The following is a 17,910-nucleotide window of genomic DNA, read 5'->3' on the forward strand; positions in this document are numbered from 1 at the left end:
CAGGGTAGGAATTGGTTGGATTTCAAGCTCAGGGATTGGTTGGTTTTGTGCTTAGTGATTGGTTGGTTTTCTTGCTTAGGGATTGGCTGTTTTTTGTGCTGAGTTGATCAGGAGCAGAATGTGTTTCTTTGGCTCTGGTTTCAAGGCCAGTGAATTGGCTCTGGTCTCAGGGTGAGGACATATTTCTTTGGCTGACCCTTTTACCCTATACCACCCACAAAACATGCTACCTACCCTAACTGCTGGACCTGCCCCACAGAGTAAAAAGTCCAATCTCTGGACATGAAATCCCACCAATCTCCACCCTGGAAAGCTCCAAAGAGAAAAGTTCCACCCCCTTCCCAAGAAACTCTACGTAAGTCCTGTATCCTGTTCAGTTTGCTGTTGTTTTTGGCCCAAGCAGAGGCAGCCACCCTCCTGGTTTTTTCTCCTTCCAGTAACTCTCTTTGTGTGAGGTTTGTTGTGAGGTGTGACTTTGTGGTATTCCTTGGCTCCCAGCTACCAGGATACCTTTCCATCTGAGCTGTAATGTTTAGACTATATACTCCTGCCTACTTAAGGAAATGGTTTCATGAAGTCCTCCCATTTTTTCCACACTAACAAGTGTCTCTTTCTCAAAGGTGACCCCCATCTTCAGATAAACACAGTATTATTCTCCTATCTAAAACAAACAAAAAACTCCAAAAACCAAAAAACACAAGTCATCCCCATTGATTCAGGTAGCCTCCATGAACAGTGGAGTCTTGGCATCATGAATAGTGGAGCACATAGACAGCATGTGCCCCCAGAGCAAGACAACACAGAGCACATAGCATCACCTATGAATACCCTTACCACAAATGTTTAATCTATACATTGCCAGAACTTCAAATGCAATTCCAGTTATTAGGAAGTACGGGCATGGGTGGTAACTTAAGATAGTAAATAGGGAAGTTCACAGACATTTCTATTTACTAATTCAGAAACTAAGATTCCTACATGACAGCTGAACTGCCTTTATCAGCAAATCAAAAGACATATGAAAACCGATTATCTTTAAGATACAATAGTAATACATAATTAGACCTTGTTCAAACCTTCATTTGAACAAAAAAAATCTTTGAGGAGAAATGGAATTACTTGTATGTGTAGTAGGTATTTTTATTTTAAAATGCTTCAGGCAAAACCAAACCATGGAAAAGCATATATGGAGGAAAAATTTTTTCAAATGTATTTGCATTAAGCTATATAAGGAACAAGACTGATCTGCAAATTCTTTTCCTCTCAACCAATGGATATGATTTGTGAGTGGAAAGATTTTAAAACTTTAAGGAAAGGTTTTAACAGGTAACAGTTCTTTTGCTGAAGGAAGTCACTGTAAAGTAAGATACAACATTAAAAAGGTAACTCATTGTACGGTTCTGAATTAATTCAGTACATGCTCCCCTCCCTCCATCTCTCAATCCCATTTCACCTCCTAGGCCTGGCCCTATTATCCTTTGTAGTAAAACTCTCTGAGATACAGTCCGCAGTCATTGTTCCCCAATTCCCATTCTCACTTGGAAATCCCCCGGCTTCATGAACCTGCTCTTGTTAGAGGCACCAGGGCCTCCGTGTTGCCAACCACATAGTCTACACCGTCTTTCTTTCACTCAGCCTTGAGCGATGCTCTACACACCTGCACATCTTCCTTTTTGACACACATTCTTTACACTCCTGGGTTTTCTCCAACACACCAGCAGTCTATAGCCGGTCCCTCCACATCCCCCCATCTCTACTCACTGAAATGCCCTAGGTTGTGGACTCACTCCACAAGAGCTGTTTGCACCTCATGGTCTGAGCTCCCTCTACCCAGAAGGCAGCTTGCACTCAAAACATGTTCACTAAAATACACCAAAGTATGTTCAGTTAGAGAGGTGGAGGGGGTGTGGGACTAAAGAGAGCAGGGTAGCAATAGGAGACTTCAACACCCCACTCTCATCACTGGACAGTATTACTAGACAGAAACTTAACATAAAAATAAAGAAACTAACAGAAGTTATGACTCAATTGAGTTTAACAGACATTTATAGAACATTCCATCCAAACACAAAAGAAATCCTTCTCAGTGCCACATGGAATCTTCTCTAAAATCGGCCACATACTTTGCAACAAAGCAAACCTCAACACATACAAAAAAATTTGGAATAATCCCCTGTATCTTATCAGATCGCCATGGTTTAATTCAACAACAACACAAATTGCAGAATGCCTACAAACTCATGGAAACTGGACAATGCTCAATTACATCACCCCTGGTCAAGGAAGAAATAAGGAAAGAAATTAAAGACTTCCTAGAATTCAATGAGACTGAAGACACAACATACCTAAGCTTATGGAACACTTTGAAAACAGTGCTAAGAGGAAAGTTCATAGCACTAAGTGCCTACACAAAGAATCTGGAGAACTCCCACACTAATGACTTAACAGCACACCTGAAATCTTTAGAACAAAAAGAAGCAAACTCACCCAGGAGGAGTAGACAGCTGGAAATAATCAAATTAAGGGCCAAAATAAAAAAAATAGAAACAAAATAATACAAAGAATCAATGAAACAAAGCATTTGTTCTTCGAGAAATCAACAAGATAGACAAACCTGTATCAAAACTAGCCAAAAGGCAGAAAGAGAATATGCAAATTAACAAAATCAGAAATGAAAAGGTGGGCATAACAACGGACACTGAGGAAATCCAGAGAATCATCAGGTCATACTTCAAAAAACTATACTCCACAAAATTGGAAGCTAAAATTATAAAATGGAAAAAAGAAAGCATCTTCAACAAATGGTGCTGGCATAACTGGATGCTGACTTGTAGAAGACTGCTGATAGATACATATCTATCATCATGCACAAAACTTAAGTCCAAATAACTCAAAGACCTCAACATAAATCCAACCACAATGAAACTGCTAGAAGAGAAACTGGGAAGTACCCTTCAATGTATTGGCACACAAGACTGCTTCCTGAACATAACACCAGTAGCACAAACACTGAGATTGACAATAAATGGGGCCTCTTCTGTAAGGCAAAGGACACAGTCAATAAGACAAAATAGTAGCCTACAGAATGGGAAAAGATCTTCACCAACCCCACATCTGACAGAGGGTTGATCTCTAAAATATACAAAGAACTTAAGGAACTAGACACCAAAGCACGAAATAATCCAGTTTAAAAATGGGGTACAGAACTAAGTAGAGAATTCTCAATAGAGGAATCTCAAATGGCCAAATGGCACTTAAGGAATTGCTCAACATCCTTAGACATCAGGGAAACGCAAATCAAAACAACTCTGAGAGACCAACTTACATCTTTCAGAATGGCTAAGATCAAAAACACTAATGAAAGCTTATGCTGAAGAAGACATGGAGTAAGGGAACACTCCTCCATTACTGGTGGGAATGCAAACTTGTACAGCCACTTTGGAAATCAGTATGATGGCTTATCAGAAAATTAGGACTAAATCTACCTCAAGACCCAGCAATACCACTCTTGGGAATATACCCAAAGCATGCACATTCATACCACAAGGGCATCTGTACAACTATGTTCATAGCAGCATTATTTGTAAAAGCCAGAACCTAGAAGCAACCTAGATGCCCCTCAACCAAAGAATGGATAAAGAAAATGTGGTACATTTACACAATGGAATACTACTCAGCAGTAAAAAACAATGACATCTTGAAATTCTCAGGCAAATTGATGGAACTAGAAGAAGCCATCCTGAGAGAGGTAACCCAGACACAGAAAGACAAACATGGTATGAACTCACTCCTAAGTGGATATTAGACATAAAGCAAAGGATAAACAGCCTACAATCTACAACCCAGAGAAGCTAGGAAACAAGGAGGACCCTAAGAGAGACAGACATACATAGACCCTACCCCCCAGAAGGGGAAGAGTAAATTGGGAGCAAGGGGAGCAAGAAGAGGAAGGGGAGGAGGGAGAACATGAGGGAACAGGAGTTTAGAGGAGAACAAAGAGGGAAAACAAGGAAAGAGATACCTTAGAGGAAGCTATTATGGGGCTAACAAGAAACCTGCCACTAGGGAAATTTCCAGGAATCACAAGAATGACCCCAACAAAGAGTCTAAGCAATAGCGGAGAGTCTACCTTAAATGCCCCTCCCCTAAGCAGAGATCCACAGCTAAGCACTGAGCTGAACTCCTGGAATCCAGTTGTAGAGAGGGAGGAGTGATGAGCAAAGGGGTCAAGACCATGTTGGGGAAACCCACAGAAACAGATGACCTGAACAAGCAAGAGCTCACTGACTCCAGACTGACAGCTGGATATGACCAAACCAGGCCTCCTGCAGGTGAGTGTCAGTTGGGGGGCTTGGGCAGTCTATGGGGTCACTGACAGTGGAACCGGTATTTATCCCTAGTGTCTGAACTGGCTTTTTGGAGCCCACTGATGGATGGATACCTCAGCCTAGATACATGGCATGGGCCTTGGCCCTGCCTCAAATGATGTGACAGACTTTGATGACCCCCCCCAAGGGAGGCCTCACCCTCTCTGAGGAGTGGGTGGCATGGGGAGAGGGTGCAGGGAGAGAGAGAGGGAGAGGGAACTAGGATTGGTATGTAAAATAAGATGTTTTAAAAATACAAAGAAGCAGCAGCAGCAGCACCAAGGGGTGCTTTTTTGTTGTTTTGGGTCTTGGGGCTCACACCCAGGGCCTCCTGCCTCTGCTACTGATCTATACTCCCCAGCCAATTCTGAAGCAGCTGGTCAGTCTACACCAGGCTCTGAGAGGCAAACTGCTGGGACAGGGCTAATCAAGAGAGATGCGGAAAGAAACAAGAGCCTGAGAAAGTCTTTCAGAGTCCAGGGAGAAAGAAGCACACGAAGCAAGAGTAATGTTTTCAGTGCTTTAACAAAACCATCTTATGCCTGACTTATACAATAAGACTTTGAAAAATGGGGCTAATATGCTGAATAGCCTTTCTTTATATATTTACTCTCTAAGCTATGTTTTGCAGAAACTATGAGAAATGGGGGGGGCTAATAGTACTTTATCGCAAATAGATAAAGTTGTCCAACTTTGGAGAAAGCCTTAGCTGGAGCTGTTGTCTCAAAATTCCAGACTGAAATGCTGGCTGTCTTATGACCCTCAGCCAGTGAACCAAGTTTGGTGAGCCGCACACTTCATCTACAAGACACAAGTTATCTTAGAAGTTACCAGATACAGGTAACTATTCAGCAACGTGTTTTGTCACATGGCCTCACATTCTCCAGACAATGACACTTGAGTGCTGTCTGTGTGCACCTGAGATGTGATGGGGATCACTTCCTGACTGCAGCCAGGGTGATTCCAGAAGGAATACACTTAGCAGCTGGGAGCATACTCCTACTGCCTGATTCCAACACCCAAACTCCTAAAGTTGAAAACCCCATGGATCAAGATTACAACTTCTCCTAAAGTGGAAGCCTGAGTGGGTAAAGATTAAAATTTCTGCCAAAATACTTCTGAGAAGTCATTATTTTCCTAGCAGGGGCACAAGATAAGCAACAGGAAAGCGAGCAGTAGCTAGGGAATCTGAAAAGTAAGTTTATGAAGTCCTGAGTCATTTGCTGTTAGAGGGGCAGCAGCCTTTGTAATGTTTACCCAAAACCAAGCTTAATAAGGCTAGGGTTGGGGTGGGGGGAGGGAGGGAGGAATCCTGCCCAGATCAAAGCTTTGAGGGTAAAGGGGCTTCTAAAGGATTCTCTTACCAGAGATCTGGTGTTTCTCCAGCCTGGCAGACAGTGATGGAAAAGATGCCAAAGTCTTCAGAAACATGGGAGTATATTCCCCCAGAGGTTATCAACAGCCTACAGAACAGACCTTGTGGGGATGGGAGTACTGACCCCTTAGCTGAAGTCCCTGACCCAAACCAGTTAATCTGAACAAATAAAACACCTCCTGACCATCTGCTGTCTTCAGCCTTGTACCCTACTGGCAAAGCAGCAAATGTTTGCCAGTCCATTACAGAGGTTCTCGATGAAAAGCAGCCCTTCACGCCCCATTAGCACTCCTTCTGTGTAACACCCTCTCCCCAGGGCAAGTGGTAGATGCCATACCCCCAGAAGGCATCTCCCCCAGTCTTACCACACCAAAGACCAATCTGCACTCGGCTCCGGAATCAAAGGGAATAAGCAGAGGAGGAAGGCACAGACAGAGCCTATAAAGAGGACTGAACAAACACACCATACCGCTAACATGTCCACCTCTCTTTCTCCACTCCCGCCCTGCGCTGCACCACACCCCTGGGCTTCAGAAAAAGAGCAAACTAGGTCTGTGTCCACACTAAGAAGAGGGACTGTTTCACTTCCTTCTAATGCCCTCTGCCCCCACCATATACATATATTTTTTTCTCCTCTAGTGTTTTAAGGTTTCATATCACTTCCGCATCCCTACAGTTTTTCTCAAGCTGGGGTAATGTCATGAGCACTTACCAGGTTTAAGCCAGGAGGAATGACGACAGACTCAGCAAGCTGGTTCTGAGTATATATTTTACTCCACACTTATATCAGAGCAATACACACAAGCAGAAGGTAAGTCCTAGGGACCACAGCCACTAGGCTCACACCATATAATAATCAAAAACACTAAGCATACAGAACAAAGAAAGAATACTAAAAGCTGCATAGAAAAATGACTAAATAAACATATGAAGGTAGGCTTATTAGAATTATACACTACTTTTCAATGGAGACTTTCAAAGTCAGAAGTCTTGGATAGATATCCTGCAGACTCTCAGAGACAACAGATTCCAGGCCAGACTACCACAATCAACAAACCTTTCGTTTAGCATATATGGAAAAACAAGATATTCCATGATAAAGTCAAATTCCAGCAATATCTATTCATAAATCCAGCCCTACAGAAGGTACTAGAAGGAAAACTCCAACCCATGGAGTATACAGAGGAAATAAATAATCTTAAACCAGCAAAATCAAAAGAGGGGAAATACACCCACATCCATATACATATAGGCACAGCACTACCACCATGAACAAAAACAACAAAATAACAGGAAATAATAGTTATTGATCATTTTTATCTTTCAATATCACAGGACTCAATTCCCCAATTAAAAAGACACAGGCTAACAGAATGGATGCAAAAACAGGATCCATTCTGCTGCATACAAGGAACACACCTTAACAGCAAAGACAGAGTAAAGGGTTGGAAAAAGATTCTCCAAGCAAATGGACCTAAGAAGCAAGCTGGTGTGGCTAGTCTAATATCTAAAAATAGACTTCAAACCAGGCCAAAGTTATTCAAAAGAGACTAGGAAAGACATTTCACACACATTGAAGGAAAATCCACCAAGATGACTTTTCAGTTCTTAACATCTATGCCCCAAATGCAAGGGTACCTAACATTTGTAAAAGAATCATTACTAAAACTAATGACGCATCAACCCTCACACATTAATAGTGGGAGACTTCCACTGGATATACAAACCACTTTTAAGGATAGGTCTATGACCAGCAGTAGGTACCCAACCAACAACAAAACAAACAAACAAATAAAACACCAAACAAAAAAAAATAGTGGGAAACTTCAATACCCCAGTCTTTCCAACAGACGTGTTCCAGGTGAAAAATAAACAGAAATACAAAAAAGAAAAAGAAAGAAAAGAGGGCATCTTCACAGACTGGCGGAGGTGCAAGGTGAGAGAAGAGGATTCTATATGGAAGAAAAGATTCCCAGACAGGTACAAGCTGTCATGCTTCCAGAACAATGCCAGGCCTGGAGCAGAGGGTACACGCAGAGAGCTGGGACCTGAGAGGCGTCAGATCGTTTGGGGTGTTAGGCTAACATGAGAATTTTGGCTTTCCCCGGGCCACAAGTTTGAGAAGGCTCACTCCAACTATTGTGCTACAGGAGGCAGCAGGCTGGAGAATGTGCAAACAAGAAGCATCCCCAGAAGCTACTCCAACAGTAGCTGAGTCTAGTGACTCATGCCTACAACCTCAATCTCAGGAAAGAAGCTGAGGCAGGAGGATAGAAAGCTGAAGTCCAACCTGGGCAACAGTGTGAGATCCTGTCTCAAGAAGCAGAACAAAGAAGAGGGTGGAGGAGGAAGGGGAGGAGGAGCTGCCATTACAGCTTATAGACTGTGGCTCATAGAAAACACTTCTTTACTGAGATCCTAATGTGAGCTAACAAAATTTACCTATCACCGCAGGAGCCAGGGTATTGGCAATCGTCTTCTTTAGTGAAGAAATGAGGTTCAGAGTGTATGTCATCATTTGAAGGTGTCTATGTTATACAGCAGTTTCCTCCAAATTGGAACATTATCACAGGATAAAGATGTCTGAAATGGCCCCCTCCCCAGGGCTACAGAATGACCATATGAGCTGCCAGTGGGAACGTCTTGAGCTGCCTGACAGCTATGCAGAGCTCCAGAACTGCAGCTTTCCTGTGTCTTCACCCAGGCTGGGCATTTCAGTGAAACAGCTGCATGGGAGTCATCCCTGTTCCTGTAAGCAACTCCTCCCCCAAACTACACTTAGTAAGCCCAGTACAAACCCACTGATTGGTTCACCAAGTTGGACTTAGGTGCAAACATGACTTTGGTTTGTTGTGGGCTCTCTTTTATGGAGTGTTATGTCTCTCCAGAAAAAGGCTCTTTCTCTCTAGCCAGTCTGGTGGCACACGCCTTTAATCCAGCTTTTTGGAGGCAGAGGCAGGTGGATCTCTGAGTTCAAGGCCAGCCTGGTCTAGGACTAGTCTACAGAGTGACTTCCATGACAGCCAGGATTACACCGAGAAACCCTGTCTTGAGAAAAGAAAAAAAAAATAGTCACTCATGCAACACCACAGTAGCCCAAATGGAGTAAGCCACATTATTCTAACACACACACACTAGCTGTGTTCCCAGGCATGCCTGTTGGCCCAGCCCATTCATTTGGGCTGCTAGCACCTTGTCCTGATTTCTGTCTCCTTAATCATTTTATTAGTTATCTTCAAATGCTATCCAAAATAAAATCAGTCACTTCTGGGTCAAGGCAATTCAGAAGCCTGTTATGAAGTCCACATTGTCTCATTAGTTTGTTTGTTGTAGCAACTAACATTACCCTGTTAGAGCCACCCAGTAAAAACAGCCTGGAGGTTTATTTATTTCTACCAACCTGAGAACATGATCTGACTGTTCAATTACAGATCCTTTATCCTTCTGCCTCCCAGCACTTCACCAGAACCACAAACTCCAATTAGTCAAAGTCAATGGCTCCTAAACCATCTCACACCAAGTACCTTTTGTGTTTTGTTGTAACCTGACATAATCCCTAGATTTTGACAGCTGTTGTTAGCCAGGAATCTCAATTCTTTCATGCTGTTAGATAAGCAGACATTGCTCCCCATAAGAGATCTGCCAAGGAGACAGTCATTATTAACACAAATCCTGATAAAAGTTCAGCTCCCCACACAGAAGCCCAACTTCCTTGCAATGCAGATTTATCATGAACACAGGCTTTTCCCATCATGCTTTTTGAAATACTGAACATTTTTAGTGGTTCCCAGGAGACCTTGTTCAAGGAAAAGTAGTTTTTCAGAGCTAACTTTAATGTTATCATAACTCTCTTATCTAGGACCATAACACCTTGAATGCACCCAGTTTTGCCTTATTTAATGATAACTTCCTGTCCAGGCAGTGGAAACAATCACACTCCCCAAAGATCAGGTTTCCCTGGTTGGCTCAGTGGTAGGCAGGTACTTAAATACCCCTAACTGCCCCTCACTTGGTAGGGAAAATAACTCATTCCAAGTTTATCCCAAAGAATAAGACTGAGTACCTAGAAACCAGAGCATCAATGTAAAACCAGGATTTCAGTGATTGCCACGAGCCTCCCTCCCCAGCTCAGCACTCAGCGGGCAAATGCAGAAAGAAAAGCACCTATATCCAAAAAAGACCTAGTGTGTGATGGTTTCAGCACCGGATCTATGCAGGAAAGAAACTGCCGACGTAACTGCTCCATGGTATGGTTAAGGGGCAGGGAGAAAATATCCCAAGGCATCTGGGATATAGGTGAGAGAGAAAGAAGTAGACTGAATGTGGCCAGCGGACTGGACATGGCCAGGGCTCTCTGCAAAAGGGGAGGAGGGCAGGGGATGGAGACCAGAGAGCACAGTAAGAATACCAGGAGCCAAGAACGGCGAGAATAGCAGGCTTATAAGAATGAGAAGCAGCAGGAGAGGAAGTCCACGAGCCGCGGGAGTGTAGACTGAAGGAGGAAGTGAGAGGATGCTAGACTTTGATGTGGACAACAAGTACTTATGAGTGGGATCTGAGGGAGTTTGGAGGCTAGCATGGACCTTGATATGTTCATAGGGTTAATTTCAGAGCCATGGGTCCCTTTTGCCAGAGTAAGAGAACTGACTCCTTTTGGCAAATGGGAAACAGCTTCACTAGTTCCTGAGAAATTATTTTAACTGTCAGAAATCCTCCTAAAGCTCAGGTGAAGCTGGGCCTAGACTCAATCGTGGGGGAGCCGGTGGGCTCTCATCTTAGTAAACTGGCTTCCAAAGGACCAAGCCAAACCCTCAGGGCACCATGCATGGAGAAAGTGGAAGGAAATTCAAGGAGGAAAGGCTTGCTCAAGTCTGCTAACAGCATCCGGGCAGCACTGTTAACATATTGGTGCCCAACATTACTGTCAGTGGATTCTGACTGAACCGATCTGAACTGATAAAGCATGTTAACAGCTTAGGGTTGTCTTCACAGAATGGGATGAGGGCACACCTTCCCTGGGAGGGACAAGAACAAGGGCAATACCAGCCAAGCCCAGGCACCTAATTACTACAGACTCTTCCAAAGGCTTTCCTGACAGATAGGAAGTGGCAGGTCCATAGCACCAATCCAAGTCCCTGGATTACATGTCATTGATTCTGGGCATCCAGACGCAATGGAGGCTGCCCTCTCACATTGTACACAGGGCAGAGCGCTCCAGCCTCACCACAGGACCTGGAAGTTGATCTTCCCAGCCTGTTTCACAGGTCAAGAAGCTGAACCCAAGCCCTTGAAGGACTTCTCCTGGCAAATGGCAGAGCCAATACTTGAACCCACATTCACTCCTGCAGGGGGTGTACATTCCCAGCAGCAGCGAAGAAGGGCTCCTTCTCCCACATCCTTGCTGGCATTTGTTGATTGTTTTCGTGATGATAGTCATTATTGGTCATTCATTCTTATTTCTTCTTTTGAGAACTGTCTATTCAATTCATTAACCCATTTCTTGGTTGAATGAGGGGCACTCAATATTTTTACTTCAAACACATTAAAGCTCAAACTCTAAACCATCCAAAAATCTCTCTAAAATATCCAGTCTATAAAATGCCCAAGTCCCTTAGCCATGAACTTCTGGAAAATCAAAACCAAATTAAATAATTTTATTCCAAGAAGGAAAATCCAGGACACAGTTACAATATGAACAATGCAAAATCAAGCTGCCAGTATAAATAACTCAGTGTCCAATGTACAAGATTCACTCATGACCTTGTGGGGTCCCAAGGTGCCCAGACAATCGCATGTCTCTGCCTCCGCCATTCACAGCACATACAGTTTGTCTCATAGGCTCAGGCTGGCTCCCCTCCACAGTCACCGCTGTCCTTGGCAGTCTTCTAATGGTGTGGGCATATTCAAAATACTGGGGTCTCCATTCAACTGGGCTGCACCTCCCCCAGTAGCCTCTCCTGAGTTCTTGAGGACTCTGACCCTGCCACATGGTGCCAAGCCTTAGCGTCTCTTCAAACCTGGGGCTTCCGCTACACCTGAGATTACACCTTCACCAATGGCCTCTCCTCAGGGACTCCAGCCCTGCCACACAGTGCCAAGCCTTAGCTGTTCTCTATGGTCCATTCACGTCATCAAAACTAGTAACACCTGTGTGGCTCTTACACTACCGAGTTTGGCTGTCAGGATAAGGTACAACCTTGGCCACCTCTGGAACATTGCTTCTGTATGCTGACTGGAGGAAACACATCTCAGGTTTCACCTGAGTGATGCTGGTCTCATGTCAACCGCAGTCAATTCCTCAGCCCCAGCTGACCAGTACCCATTGTCCCAACAAAGCAAAGATTTCACAGTCTTATTAGTCACTTGTTAACCACAGGTATTTATTTCTTCAGCCCCAGTAGGTCAGAACCACAGATATTTAATCCGTGGTATCAACAGCCTAGTAGAGGAGTCTTTAAGGGACTCCCAAACTGTCCTCAGAAGCTTCACAAAGGCAGGCCTCCATTATCTGTGTTATCTCAGCACCCTTACCTTCCACACCCCCACAGAACAGCCCAGTAAGCTCAGCAGACCCAACAGCTTTTCCTACCCATCGTTTAAATGCCACTACAACAGAAACACATAGTCGAGACTGTTGCAATTCCTCAAGACCTGGTACTAGTTTCTGTCTTAGTTAGGGTGTCTATTGCTATGATGAAATACCACGACCAAAAGCAGCTTGTCAAACGCCATCCCACTGAGGGAAGTCAAGGCAGGAACCTGGAAGCAGGAACTGACTCAGAATTAGTGGAGGAACACTGCCTACTGGCTTACTCCTCATGGTTTTCTCAGTCTGCTTTCTTATAGACCTCAGGACCACCATCAGGGTGGCCCCACCCACAATGGATTGGCCCCTCTACATCAATCACTAATTAAGAAAACATGCAACAGACTCACCTACAGGCAGATCTTATGGGGACGTTTTCTTAATTAAGATTTCCAGCCGGAGCCGGGCGGTGGTGGCGCATGCCTTTAATCCCAGCACTCGGGAGGCAGAGGCAGGCGGATCTCTCTGGACCGATAGCCTCCAAAACAATACAGAGAAACTCTGTCTCGTAAAAACCAAAAAAAAAAAAAAAACTTCCTCTTCCGAAATAACTCTGGCTTGTGTTAAGCTGGCCAGTAAAAAGCCCTAACTCTGTGCATAGGGAGCTCACACTGTCAGGACCCAGTTTTTCAAGTTCTCTATAACCTCTGTTTCCTGAAGTGAAAAGTAACTGCCTGTAAGCCATGGTTCCCAGGGAAACCAAACAGCTAACTATGCTAAGGAGTTTTGTACTTAGGGATGAATTTCATTCAACAGGTACAGACATTCCTATAGCCCTGTGTTTACGGGCTCGGTGGGAAAAAAAAGTCATGTAAGTGTTCAGTTTGCCTAACTGCATAGAAAGAAGACACAAGGTGCCCTGGAACAAAGTGCAGGACTCCCGGAACAGCTCACGTAGGTTCTACAGAACACACATCACATTAACACCAGCTCACGTAAGGCTCTAGAGAACAGCACGTTAACAGCTCACGTAGATCAGCCGAGCCTGACCTGAGGATTCCCTGAGATTTCAAGATAACTCTCAGGAATGTCAATAATAAGCCTACTATTCCAACAGTCTAGATGTGGAGAGAGAGAGATTGAGGCTAAGGAATGTCAGATGAACATTTTTAGAAGGTTTTGTTTTTTAAGAAATTCAGGAGAATTGTGGAATTTTCCATGTTCACCCTGCTACAGAACCAGGACAGCTAAAGTCAACCCAATGAATGAATTACTTCAGGTGTCATTATTTTGGCTTAGTATTTTCATCTAGTTGTTTTGCACTGGTTCCTATTTCTCTGAAAAGAATTTCAGTTTTTCCACTAATCTCAAGTCCGGAGAATGGATACAATAGCTGTCTCAGCCTATCTGAGTCATCCCAGGGTCAGTTCTCGTTAATTATCTTTTTCTTTAAATACCGTTTGTATTTTCCTCTATATGTTTTCACTGTTGAATACACTCGAGCTGAAGTAAAACCTGAACATTTAAACACTGTATTATGAGATGCTGGGTCCTGTTGAAATCCTTAGGAAGTGTGGGTTCTCTTTGCTTTGGCAGCAATTAAGCTGTTGGCACTGTCCCTTCCCCTTTTACAAGTGGCTGCTGACGTTAGTTCAGATTTCAAAACCTTGGCTACCCTATGCATATTTGCATATAACATGAGCCCTTGGGAAGCTGTCTATGACTTGGTAGTGATTATTAATTCCACAATCATATTTTTAAAATTGCTTAAGTACATCTTCAGATCTCCCCCAAGCAGACACATCCCTAGTGTGCCCAGGACCTTGTTGACTCCATGCAAAGGTTATGTTAGCAAGTTTCCTTCAGCATCTCTCTCTCCTCAGGGTGTCCTCACACTAGCTGGCTTCCAGTGGCTTCTTTTCCAGGGTCCATAGCTAACATGATGGTGGTGGTATCACAGAAGTCCAGCCTCCTGTGGTGTAATTCTTAGAGACAGGGCTGTCAGGAGTTCACATTCAGATTCCAGGACCCACCCTGTCTATTATTTTCCAGCATTTGTCATGTGGCTGATTTTTGAGAAGCTATAGCAGAAAACCAAAACTCCCAGTCTCTTGTCTTTTTCATAATAGAAATGCTGTGTGGGTTTCCCGCCTAGATGACAGGCAAGCAGTTCTCTAACAGAATGTCCCTCGATTCAGCTCACTCTGACAGCGTCTGCCTGAAGACAGCATCAACCCCCTCAACTCTCTTAGCCACCATATACTTATTGACTAGGCATCTGGTGAAGATGACACTGTGGCTGAGACTGTGCAGTTGAGCCGCCTCAGTCCCAGCTCTGCTAACTGTAGGATGTGTGACCTCAGACAAGGAAACCGCTTCTCCAAACTTTAGTTTTTATAAAATACAAATAACGATGGCAGTAATATTTCCCAGAGCTTTTTTTGGGAAGATTAGATGAGCTATTGTCTAATAGTCAGAAAGGACCTAGAAAAGTACCTCTCGTAAATATCCTCAAAGCCCTCCAGATGGCCACAGTTGGCGTTGCAAGAGGGAAGGAACCCTGTTGAGGGAGAGGGAGCAAGAGTACGCAAGGGCCCATTCTCATTTCCTCCAGTTTGCTGAAAGTGAAAGTAAAGTAATTTTTGTTTTGCAAACCTAAATTGTTTGTCTCTGTGGATCTTCTGAAAACCCCCATGGCAGAGGGAAGGAGGGTAATTACATGAGACAGATCTAGAGATCTACGCTCTGCAATGGTCCTCATTGGGCTCTGTGTCATGACACACAGACACCATACTCTACGTATACATAACTGGCAGTGACCTTTAAAGTCCAAAGGGAGAGGGTCATTTCTCCATTTACCCTACAACCCTAAACAGAGAAGAAAAGCTAAATCTTTAAGCTGTCTCACAGAGCCCAATGTGACTTCTGTTCCTTTTATTTGTACCCTCATTGGAAGGTCACTCCCTTAACCACCCTACTTCCCAGCCCATACTGAACTAAGGTCAACCCTCTCCCTCCCTCATCACTGAGCTCAAATGTCTATCTTGTCATCAAATCTCCGTGTGTTTCCCTTCCCAACAGGACTCTTCTAACTTTCCCAGAGGAAGTGACCTTTCTGTCTCCATACTTCACAGCCCACTGTACACAAGCTAGGGTCACTTTACAGTGGATGGGTCTGTCCAGCCCACTACACACAACCCAGGATCACATTACAGTGGGTGGCAATTACCTGCTCCAAGAGATTTTGTCTCCGCCTACACCAGTATTTTCCAAAATAAGCATCATTTTACTATTTCAAAGTCAAGCTGGAAACCATGGTCATACCATCCTGACACACCTGGTCTCAGAGTTATAGCATAATAACAGTTCTTATTAAAATAAAAGAAGCTTTAAGGTTGAATATCAGGATTCACCACATATAAGGACAAGCAGTGTTTCATGAAATTTTGTCTCAAATAGATAATGAGAACAATGGCTCTACATGGATGATACATAGAGAACTCCCAAGGACCAGAGTCAGTGAGCAAATCATGGACATTCTTGTTTGCAGCCCTATCTATTTCCGAATCTTCTAGATTATTTTTAAACAAATATTATCAGTCATTCATTCGCAAATTCTTCACTATGTGTCTTCAAAAACAAAAGCTTTTGCTGGCCATAGTGGGGCACTCCCTTTAATCCCAGCACTTGGGAGGTAAAGGCAGATGGATCTCTGTGAGTTTGAAGCCAGCCTGGTCTACAGAGTGAGTTCCAGGACAGCCAGGGCTACATAGTGAAATCCTGTCTCCAAAACAAAACAAAACAAAAACAAACAAAAAAGCTTTTTCAAAAAGCAAGCACGTTGCTTAGGTTGTGGAAGTGAACGTAAAAAAATTTGAAAGACTTATATATAACCTCACAGGAGCTATGCCAGCTCATCTATGACTTACATATAACCTCACAGGAGCTATGCCAGCTCATCTATGACTGTGTCCCCATGTGTGACTGCACACCCTGACTAACGGAGGGAAGAGGAAGAGAGTGATAGGAAGTCGTAAGGGAGGGGAAAATCAATCGTTTCTCTTTTAGCTTTGAACCATTTTGAAAGTACTATTAATAAATTTCTCGGAAGCAGAGAAATAAAACAAGCACTAGCTAATGTTGCTCAACCTCAACAAACTCTTGGATAAATAAGGTTTCAGTACTTATTGGCTAACACCAGGGGCATGACACTTGACACTGCTTGCAGCATTGTTTGCCACATAAAATCATTTGCCCCTGCCCAAATCAAAAAGGCCATGTGGGCAACAGTGTCCTGGTTTCCCTCCATTCTCTAGGACTTAATATAATATAATATACATATAATATACAATGCCTTTCTCTACTGTCCCTCTCTGCTACCTTATTCTCTCCCTCCAGCATTGTCTGTGAAGGCCCAAGCAGAAGAGTCTCCACAAGGACGATGAAGCCCTTGGAGATGTGTTCTCAGTAACAGTCAGAGACATCCTCATGGAGTGTGGCTTTGGTACATGAGGAGGGCATCTCTCAGGAAAAGTTCTGGGTCCTGAGGCTGATTCTACCCCTTGCTATAGTCACAGTACGCCTTGATCACACCCTGAGGGCCATATCTCCCTGAAAGTAGTCTCTCTGTCTCCCACAGTCCTCATGAAAACCAAAGGAGTAAAGAGTGCTCCCAAATCACTCATGGTTACACCCTGCAAGGAACACCTACACTTCACCGGTACCCACAAGACTGACAGTTATCCTGCTGTTTTGTTTTTATATGAGACAGGGCTTCTCTGTGTAGCCTGGCTGTTCTGAAACTTACTCTGTAGACCAGGCTGCCCTTGAACTCAGAGATCTGCCCCCCTCTGACTCCCAAGTGCTGGGATTAAAGGCATGTACCGTACCACCAGGGCCAGGCTTGACAGCCATCCTTCTAAAGCCTCTGCATCTATATTTCCTTAAAAGTGTAGATTCACAGATAATTGAGAAATACATTTTCCATTCCATTTTTAGTTGAGCAAGACCAAATGCCACGTATAACTGTCCCATCTCAATTTGGAGAAAAGTTTAATGAAGATGGGCATGATCTTTCTGAAAACTACAAAACATCCTGGGGGGCATTATCAAAAGACTTACATAAGAGAATATATTATATTCATGATTTTGAAGGTTTGGTTTTAAAACAGTTTGACCCCCAGTGAGGGCTAGTTTTATATCAGCTTAACTACTCCCAGATATCCAGTCAAACATTAGTCTGGATATGTCTGTGAGGTTTGGATGAGATTACTATATACCTCAGTAATCAGAGCACATAGATTTCAATTCCCCAGGAGGAAAACCTCACCCAGTCAGTCAAAGGCTTATACAGAGCAAAAAGGCTGACCTGCCCGCAAGCAAAATGCAATTCCTTCTGCCTTGAGCTGGGCCACTGAGGGATTTTCTTGCCTGAAACATCATCTCTTCCTGGATTTTCTGCCTTCTGGCATTTGATCATCATTCCCAATCCTCAGACCCAACACAAACCATAACAGCATCTTTAGCTTCTTGTATCTCCAGCTTGCAAACTGCAGATCTGGAGACTTTTCAACCTCCTCGAGGGCATAAACCAATGATTGTGGGGCACATGATGGCGAAGCTCATGATGGTGGGGTGGATGG

At 43.7% G+C, this 17,910-nt stretch overlaps 1 protein-coding gene across 8 annotated transcripts in view; it reads right to left on the reverse strand.

Annotated features, from left to right (window-relative positions):
• St6gal1 (ST6 beta-galactoside alpha-2,6-sialyltransferase 1) overlaps positions 1-17,910 on the reverse strand; it is a 140,192-nt gene that overhangs the window by 56,432 nt on the left and 65,850 nt on the right. The window contains exon 1 of one of the 8 annotated variants that reach the window (XM_040751034.1): positions 12,679-12,796. The exons of 4 other annotated variants lie outside the window; for them this stretch is intronic. The gene's annotated coding sequence lies outside the window, so the exon portion shown is untranslated. 3 more of the 8 variants (XM_021228101.1, XM_021228099.2, XM_021228100.2) reach the window with 3 other exon arrangements.

This window comes from Mesocricetus auratus, unplaced genomic scaffold (assembly GCF_017639785.1).
Source record: "Mesocricetus auratus isolate SY011 unplaced genomic scaffold, BCM_Maur_2.0 Super-Scaffold_100008, whole genome shotgun sequence".
NCBI lineage: Eukaryota > Metazoa > Chordata > Mammalia > Rodentia > Cricetidae > Mesocricetus > Mesocricetus auratus.